This window comes from Syzygium oleosum, unplaced genomic scaffold (genome assembly GCF_021117445.2).
Source record: "Syzygium oleosum isolate NSW1041296 unplaced genomic scaffold, Sole_v2.1 Sole_v2.01, whole genome shotgun sequence".
NCBI classification, from domain to species: domain Eukaryota; kingdom Viridiplantae; phylum Streptophyta; class Magnoliopsida; order Myrtales; family Myrtaceae; genus Syzygium; species Syzygium oleosum.
Window position 1 is genome coordinate 11845113 of NW_026607485.1, and position 9503 is coordinate 11854615.

Sequence of the window (9503 nt, forward strand, 5' to 3'; positions counted from 1 at the left end):
TTCTTCCATTTGGTAATTTCTGGAGTTACAAGCTTAAATTGCTACAAAGGGTAAAAGACGGTCGATTTGTGTACAATCAGTAAGTACAGCAAGAAAGTACTCCATTAGATAAAAGGAAGAGGAACATGTTCTCTGCTAACAGTTCCACAAGAGCATATATAGGTATTCAGCTTAATTTCAGTTCCTGAGATTTAAACTTCATGACCTAGGATAACTCGTTATGTAGGTTTACTGTCAGCAATTTGGCATTACAGTGGCTCTCTGTGGGAAGAGCCTGTAAGGCATGGCCACTGTTTAGTACAAGAAGCTGAAAGGCAGAATTCGATGATGTCTTCAATAGTTTGGTGCAATCTAGAATATCTGGTCTTTCACCAGTGATGAAGAATGCTCTTACCTTTTGCTAGGGCAAACTATATGGGGCATCATTGTGGGGGGGGGGAAGTTTTCAGCCTCATTGTTTTTTAAGCATGCATTTAAACAAGGATACAGTGGGACACTTGAAGGGTTTGGAGTTGCTTATTCGGAATGTTAAGTACTTATTGATTTTTAGAAATTTCCAGGAAAAACTTAACGTATTTGGCTGGGAGTATACAAGTTTGTGTGGTGGCAGTTACCGCATGCTTGAGCAATGCAGGACTTTTAACATTCTCTCGAGTTTAAACTGATGGAACACAATTGACAAGAATGTCTTACTGTGTTGTAAACGAGCATGGTGCTAGGACACACAAAATATAAGGTTTGAATGGGCTCTAATGCCATGTGGACTGATATACCAACCAAAAACTTAAGCTATTAAGTAGTTTGAATATAGGTGCATAAGGCCCATATTTACTCCTCCTGAGCAATTTTGGATTCTAAAGCTTTGATTTGTTGATAGATATGATTGAGGGCCTATTTTTTCGTCTTCTGGCATCTTGATACAATATAATATGACACCAGGCAATACGTTTTCATACATATAAGATGCTATCGTTTTGTGCTTTCAATTGAACACCTTTTCAATAACATGTTTTGACCTAAAATTTTGTTCTTTTCTCGTAGATCTCTAACATCTTTTTATGCATCTGCCAAATCAGTTTGAGATTTTGGGTTCTCAGGCTGCCTGTTTCTTAAAAAAAATGATCTCTCTTCTGCTTTTATGTAAACATTGAGAATTGGAAGAGCATGATGCACTATACTAACCTTCCCCCCGATCTCCATGTGTGCTTGTCACTGTTTAGTATGCATGAATCCGTGGTACATTAGCATCAATGGACCGGCGCATTTTTGTTTGTGACGACTGGACACTTGGAGCACTTAACTTCACTTATTGAAATGTGTATTTTTACATTTGCGTAGACAGACCTCCACACTAAAAGCGTACTTCAGTATTTTGCTCCATTGATCCAATCATGATACAGTACTTGTTTCACTGCTCTGCGGTCGATTTACCAAAACTACATCTCTATCTCTCTGTTAGCATAATTATAGGTTAGTGGATGCTATTTGAGAATTGTAATCAACAGAGCAACCAGGATAAGAGGGTTCTTGGTTTCCAGTTTTGGAATGAAAAGATTTTCATGCATTGCCTTCATGATAAATTTGTGATTACAGTAGCTATGAGACTTTCTTAAAAAACTGCGCAACACTCTTATCAGTGGCTTGCATCTTATGTACCCTGAAATCCCAAAGAAGTGAAAAAGGTACATAGTAGTAATTAAAAATATAGGAAGTTTTCCCTTTGGAGTACTTGGGTTCACAATATCAAATGCAGAGGCACCCCAATTATGTAGCTCGACATCAAGGGCAGTATGGCTTGGAGCTGGAGATGTCTCCTCAAACTGCGACCCGTTCTAACATCGATTATACCGAGCTCAAAATACTATTGCCAAGATATATATGATGAACTCAGACATGTAAGACCAGCTGTGGAGTGGTATAACCTAATTTGGACCAGCAGCATTAACAAACACAATTTTATTGGTTGGCTAGTTTGCAGAGATAGACTACCTACAGTGAGAATCGTCGCACAATGGATACCTTCAGTTGATATTCAGTGTAATTTCCGTAGGGCTGGTATTGAAGACAGAACACATTTATTCTTCGAGTGTGAATGGACAAACAACATATGGTGTTGTATCCTAGCACAACATGGGATTAAGCGCCTTTTAGGAGGATGGAATGAAGAACTTCAATGGATGATTAGGGCAACAAAAGGCAAAGACTTGGTAGCAAGACTCCTCCAGTTGTCCTTTCTAGCAACCATATATTGCATTTGGATGGAGCGCAACAGCAGACAGTTTCAAAACAAATCAACTGACTTTCATATTCTTTTGGCTAAGGTTCGTAAAAATGTCAGAGGTAGAGCGAAAAAAATTAGACATTCCCAGACAAATGTTGTATTAGCTACTATATGGAAACTTCCTACCTCCATTTTTTTGAATTATTTGCACTTTTTGTAATGCTAGGGGATGCTCCTAAACTGCTGTACTTCATCTGGTTTATAATACTTACATTCACACCAAATATATATATATATATATATATATAGGAAGTTCAATGTTTCACCATTCTATTAGAGAGTACTGCTCCTTACTTCTTTTGATTTCTCCATGGGCTCTGTAGGAGTGTTACTTCTTTATTTCTCAAGATTCTTGTTGCTGTTCTTCTTCTCTGACTAGAAGATTCACGACAGGCCAGATCTCTATGTTCCATTGATTGGCGAGTATACCTATGATTTCTCTGAATGGAGGCCTAGTACCTTTTGTGGAGCAGTTGAAGGCTTTTCAAGAGCTTATCAACGAAGGGAAGGTGACTTCTAGTTTGCCGTTAATTTCTTTTCTAGCGTCTCAGGCAACCCATTTTCCTTGCTCGACAATTTGATGAATTCGAAAGAGAATAATTAACTTTAAGCCCAGAAGACAATGCTCCTTTTTTGAGAATATGAATCCAACTAAATTGCTGTCAATATCATATATTCTGCTTTTCTGAATGGCCTAAGCTGATCAGTGCATGAGAGATCTATACTCTTTTCTTAAGGGGTCACAGCATAAGAGATCTACACTTGTTATGGTTGTTTGAATGATGATAATGCATTTGAATATGTAGAAGTAGTTACAAAATGCATTTGCCGTAGAGTTCATCGAAAGCATTGTTTTTTTTTTTTGGTAACCCAGGGAACCCCCGCACGGCCGACAGCCGGGGAGTAAACCCTGGGGGCGACACGTGCTAGCCACCACACACGTGCCACCGGTTAAGTCACCCTGCGGCGCCCGGGATTCGAACACTCAACCTTTTGCAAGAGGAAGAGTGCGCGCTCCAGCAGCGCCACCCAGGCGGGTGGTCATCGAAAGCATTGTTTATGACAACTAGAATTAAAACTTGCTTCTGCATGTTTACAGTCACATTGCGAACTTGAATTACTTATTTGGATATAGAAAAATGAAAAAAGAACTATACTCTCTACTTAACTGGCGATGCGAAACGAACTTTATCAGGTTATTTATATTGGCGTTTCAAACGAGACTTCCTATAGAGTGATGGAGTTTGTTCCTGCGGCTTAAGTTGAGGTACTACCAAAGATTGTAAGCAAACAAAATTGCTACAGCTTACTTGTAAGATGCCGCTTTGTAGGTACCTTCTTCTAACACTGTTCCTTGGAAAGTGAAGAGAGAGCAATGCTGTCTAATGAACATTTGCCTGGAGGATGTTGTGGGGGGAACAGATATTTAGAAGATTGAGGATAATAATTCAGCAATTCGGAAGTCCCATCTTCTGAAGTTCTATCGTTCCTCAACACATTGCAGTGGGATGGATGGCTATCTAGTTTCTCATTGTCGAACTTAATAAGTTCAATAGGTAATAAATGGATGGACAGATGGTAACTTGCGCAGGGGGATCTCACTTGTACGTTGAAAGAAGTCATCGCTATTCTTTTCGTTTCCCAAAGCTGACAATATACATCCACAGATTCTCTCTTCAAATGCTTATAATAGCGCATCTTTAAATTGGTAGGGAGGACAACCCGTAATTACATTTCTTGTTGAATTCGTTGCAGTTGATCTTGTGGAAGTTTGCCACCCACAGAACTGCAATATTGGGTTGCTTGCTTATTCTCCGTTGGTGGATCTGTAAGTGGGAAGTACTTGGATATCAATTCTGAAGCTGCCAAGAAAGGGAGGTTGAACCTATTCCCTTGCCACATGGAGAGATATAGCAAATCTCATGCCACATGGAAAATTCTGCCTGTACCAACTCTACTCTTGATTCATGTACCACCTGGACCATTACCGGTCTGCAAAAAGTATGGGATTTTTTAACCCATATTCCTGTATGGTTACATGCTGAGAGAACTTACATTCCTTTTTGGTTGAGCAATGAAAATGCACCAGTCTTACTATTTACTCGGTGAAATTACCAACTATTTCCCTTCACGTATTCTCCAGCCTGAAGGACGAGATCCTTCAATGTTTCTTATTGACCCATTTCGGGTGTCTAGAGTTGGCTGGTCAGTTCTCAAAGAGGAATGCTCTCTAAGAAATCTTACGCGCCTCCAACTTTGCAAATTCACGTGTTGGTGAGAAATCTGAAATATAAAAAGCTGAAAACCCAAAACCTAAACCAATATGCATGATTAAGACACTTGTCATTGTGTGATAGCCAATGCATTGTACGAATCTCTCAGTAAGGAAGAATTCCTTTCCAATGGCGAAACAAGAGCATGACCTTTAGCTACCCCTCTAATGAGAAATTCTCGATATTTGAGGGCAAGAGGCAAGAGTATGCAAATGCTCTTTCCTTAAGAACATAGAATTGTCATAAATGTACCAATGAAATAAGAACATAGAATTGTCATAAATGTACAAAACAAAAATTTAGGTTTCAAAACAAATTTCGGGAATCCCCAAAAACATATGAAACAACAAATTACAACTTATATTGTTAAAAAACTTATATATTTAATCCAATCCAGGAAAATTCCAAACTTATTTTTTGGTAATTCTCTCCATATTAAACTCATTTATGACCCATAGAGTTGAGTCTAAACCCATTTACTTGAATATAACTAACCTATAAAATAACCTAGCCCATAAAATATGAGTGAAGAAATGGGTCTACGACCAAATTTGATAGACCTACTCATCAAGATTTAGCTTTATCTGATTTCTCCATAGGTATGAACCAGGGATATACTGCACCAAATATGAGCAGACAAAACGTAAGGATAATTAAAGCAGCTAAACGTTCAATAGGATAATTGAAGCAGCTAAATATTTAATTGCACTTATAGAGTATGACTACATTATGTTTCGTGTATTGTTAATTAGCTTTAGCAAGTAATCGCTCATCTTCCTTTCTAAGTGATGATGGATTCATCGCGAGTCAACCACTTCCAAGTTGTTCAAACTGCATAGCACTGCTGAAATGCCTCACAGAGAAGAAACTCCGTTAAACTTCTCAATTTGCTGCACATACATAAGGAACCTACTACTCCGAGTGATTTGGTCGTGAATACACTTATTCGAAGTGGTTTAAATCCTAAGTACCTCAAAGCTTTATGAAGCTCCTACTTGTTTTTCAAGCATCACCCATTTATTCTGCTGTTAACAGTCCATTGAATTTACCAAGACATTTAAAACGGTTTTACATATGTCATTACTCAAAGATGAGCAACTTAGGGTCCTAGGTGTTCTTACGAGGAACTCAAGATCTATTAAAAAAGTATTCTACAATCAAGAAATGCAGACAAACTAGGAATGATGTTACTGATATTATCGAGCACTGGAAATTAAATAAGTCTAATGTGAAAGACTAAACATGACTTGATGGCTTTTACAAAGTACGGATTCTTCAGCATAACATATTTCTCCAAGGGAATTTCAGTGCGAAACTGTAGAAAGGACAGCATGCAAAGGACAGGAGGCAACACAATTATGCCAGAGAAAACAAGAAGTAGGAAGCAAGTGCCATGATTTTCCATTCAATAGATATTCAAGTCCGAGAACTTCTGCTTACAAGCCCGAACAGGCCTCCCTCTATTTCTTTTCTGCCAGCTCTTCCGTCTTCGCAACAACTAATTGTCTATTGACTCTGTAAGTCATTTGTTTCCTGCAACCATTCTTACCAACGACTTTGATGAGGAACACCGAGTCCGTATTGTATCTGAAAATTAGAAAATCAGCAAAATCTAGAGCATGATCGATCACGAAGTCCCGCCAGCCACTCTTAACTAAGCATTTATTTCCAACTTCTGCTACCAATTGGCCATGATCTCCCTGTAGTATCCTTGAGAACCGCCTTTTTGGCATGACTCCTTAAAGTTCCCATACCATTCACTACGTTAATCTAAAATATTTCTTCCAGGCAAATTACCTCAATAGGCATGGACAATCACTCCCACTTGATAGTGCAACCGAGAAAACACTTCCCATACCATTCACTACGTTTCAACAAGATAAAGTGGATTTTCACAATCTAGTTCAAAGGCAAGCCAACATAGCACACTAGGGTTTCATCAAACTATATAATATTGCATTTGTGAACAGTGATCATATCAACTTTCTCTGATACTTTAGAAAACATAAGAAAGTTACAATAAGCCGGCCTTCGTGAACAAACGTGCGTGTGCATGTGCATGCATGAGAGAGAGAGAGAGAGAGAAAAGTTGATGAGAATTGAAGGAGGGGAGATAAACTTTGAAAGGACTGAAGAGGCACGTCAGAGGAAGAGGTCTGCGCGGTACGACGGTCGTCCATTGTCTTCCTTGCTTTGCGAAGGTGTTTCCAATGGCGGTTGCTGTTGTTAAACAGGAGGTATTTTTCTTAGTGTTAGGTTACGAAGAGAGAGAAAGGAAACTGAAACGTCTAAAAGATCGAGGGATATCATAAAGAAAAGAAAAAGGAAAGAAAAGAAATCCCAAAATCTCCTATCTTATTCAATTTCAAATTAGACTTTCTTATTTGCTTTTTTTGGTGCCAAAAACCTATCGAGAGAGGATTTGGTTCGTAGGAAACAATCCTCATTATTCAATCCATTTCGTTTCAATCTTTGAAAGATTGATTGACTTCAACGGTTAAAATTGATATGCTTAATAATTGTCCAAAGGATAGTTTGGAGATTGATTCTCTTTAAGATTGTGCAATGAGAAGATTGGACGCTTATAAAAGGAGATCAGTAATTGTGGAAGAAAGCAGTAAGTAAGTTGAAACACATGATTAAAGATCAAACAAAAGAGAAATGGCGAGTACCGGTCGAGTTCCCATAAAAATCATAAACACGTTGAAAAACTCTTTGACGATTATCTCAGAGCGTCTTTACATGCACTTAGATTGACAATCACGTGAGGGAAGAAGAGAATTGATAGGAAAAGATAGGAAGTGCTAAAGGCATTAAAGACAAAAAAAAAAAAAAAACTAAAACAGTAGTGACTCTCAAATCCCTCTAGATCATTTCGTTGTGACCAAGATGGATTAAAAAAAATACTGAAAATTTTAAGAGAATCATGTAAGAGAAGATTCAAATCTTTTCATGAAGGAAAGATTCGTATGCTTTCTTTTTTCCTTTGACTAAATCAACCAAATAAAATAACTTTTAGATCCCTCTTCCAATCCATTCTTCTCTCCTGTAATTCTCTGTTTGGAAAGGTTGAAAACCTGGAGAATGAATGAAAATAGAAAGAAAGTGGGGGGTGGAGAATCAAAATATCGAGTTGGGAAGACCTGGAGAATAATTAGGTGAAGATTTGGGGTGTTAAAAAAAAATACCTAGGTCACACTATTTTGGTTCGTGGGCCCATTTGTTGATTTTAAAAAATACCTTATAATTTGGCCTAAATCCCTAAAAAACCCCAAACTTTAGGTCTAAACCAATTATGCCCCGAACTTTTTTTCATCTTATAAAAAACCCCAAACTTTAGAATCAGTCCCAAATCTGCCTCGAATTTTGTTTGGTCTAAAAAAATTCACCAACTTTCAATCTATTATCAAATCTATCCCCGTGGCCCAGTCCCAACTTAAAAATGGCATTTCCACATCAATAACAAATCTACATCAACATTGTGACATCGAAAAGTATCTCCCAAATGAAACTGTTCTAGGATATGAAAATTAGGGAGACTAATGACGATTTTTGGGTAAAGGGTTAATGGGGGTAGATTTCAAATCAGAGTAAAAATTGGTGATTTTTTTCGGACAAAATAAAATTGGGGATAGATTTGTGACTAGACATAAATTTTGGAATTTTTTTTAAACAAAAAAAAAAGTTAAGGGCAAAATTAGGACTAGACCTAAAGTTTGGGGGGTTTTTTTTTTTATAGATAAAAAGAAGTTCGAGGCACAATTAAGACTAGACCTAAAATATGAGGTTTTTTTTAGGGAATTAGGCAAAAAAGTCATTTAATGAATAAACATATCTTTTTCCTCTCAATTTCTCTCTCTTTCAAAAAAATCAGTTCTCGATCTTTACCTTTTTGTCACTCCCAATCTTCCCTTTTCCAACCAACATCAAAACAAATAATTTCTTTCGCCAACTTTTTATTCACCTCCCACGTTTTGCTCCAAAACAAAGTATAAATCTCTCCATCCAGACATAGTACATAGCTAGGTAGTCTATGATGTGATACGGCCATCCAAACACAGTATAAATCTCTCTATCCAAACTCGTATTTCATATGCTCGGTCGTATCGTGTAGTACATGATATTTTTATATCTTACTCTCTTGTTTGTGATTAGCTCGTTTTTTTATTACACGAGTGACTGTTTGACATACATGTAATATGAGAAATCTTTTGGTCACACGAGGATTGTTGCCTTCAAATGGCCATGATTGGCTTCAATAGTGAGCCGCCCTCTCCTCTCTCTCGACTTCAATTTTCTTCCTCCTTTTTTCTGATATCAATATATTTATTTAAAATCTTTCTATATCCTAAATGAAATAGATGATCTCAATGCTCTCTTTCCAATCTAAGTACACCATCGCACGTCGAATAGGAAAATTATATCCTATTCGGATTCTAAACCCGATGCATTAAACACATAAGGAAAATTTTCAATTGGATCTGTTTATTTTTATCTAAATTATGTTATTCACGTGAAACGTTGAACGCCCCGAACTTAAAATACAACCAAAAAAAAAAATATTTCGAGACTCATAAAATTTTGTCACAATTTCTTAAACGTAAGAAAAAATTTTGGATTTTCATATAAAATTGAAAAGAAAAATGGCCATTCCGTCGTGTTAAGCGTAAACTAAACATGCTATTAATTTACAAAATAAAAACTTACCGTATATAATTTCCAAAATTCATTATGATAACTACTCGCCCTAACGTAAGTTTCTCAACAGAAAAGGACCAAATCGATAACAAACGCTGTCGTTTCACAGCAAAATTGTGATTGGCAGCTTTTGTAAACGTCGTCGTCTCGCGGCCCTCGACATACCGAAATGACAATTATACACCCCCAGGTCATGCGCGGGAATATGTATCTCCATCCCTCGCCGATCTCGGACGCTCTCACTGAGTCCC

General features: G+C 37.5%; 1 pseudogene; it reads left to right on the forward strand.

The window, feature by feature from the left end:
• LOC115668755 (uncharacterized) overlaps positions 1-4298 on the forward strand; it is a 40466-nt pseudogene extending 36168 nt beyond the window's left edge.
• Positions 4299-9503: the final 5205 nt, after the last annotated feature.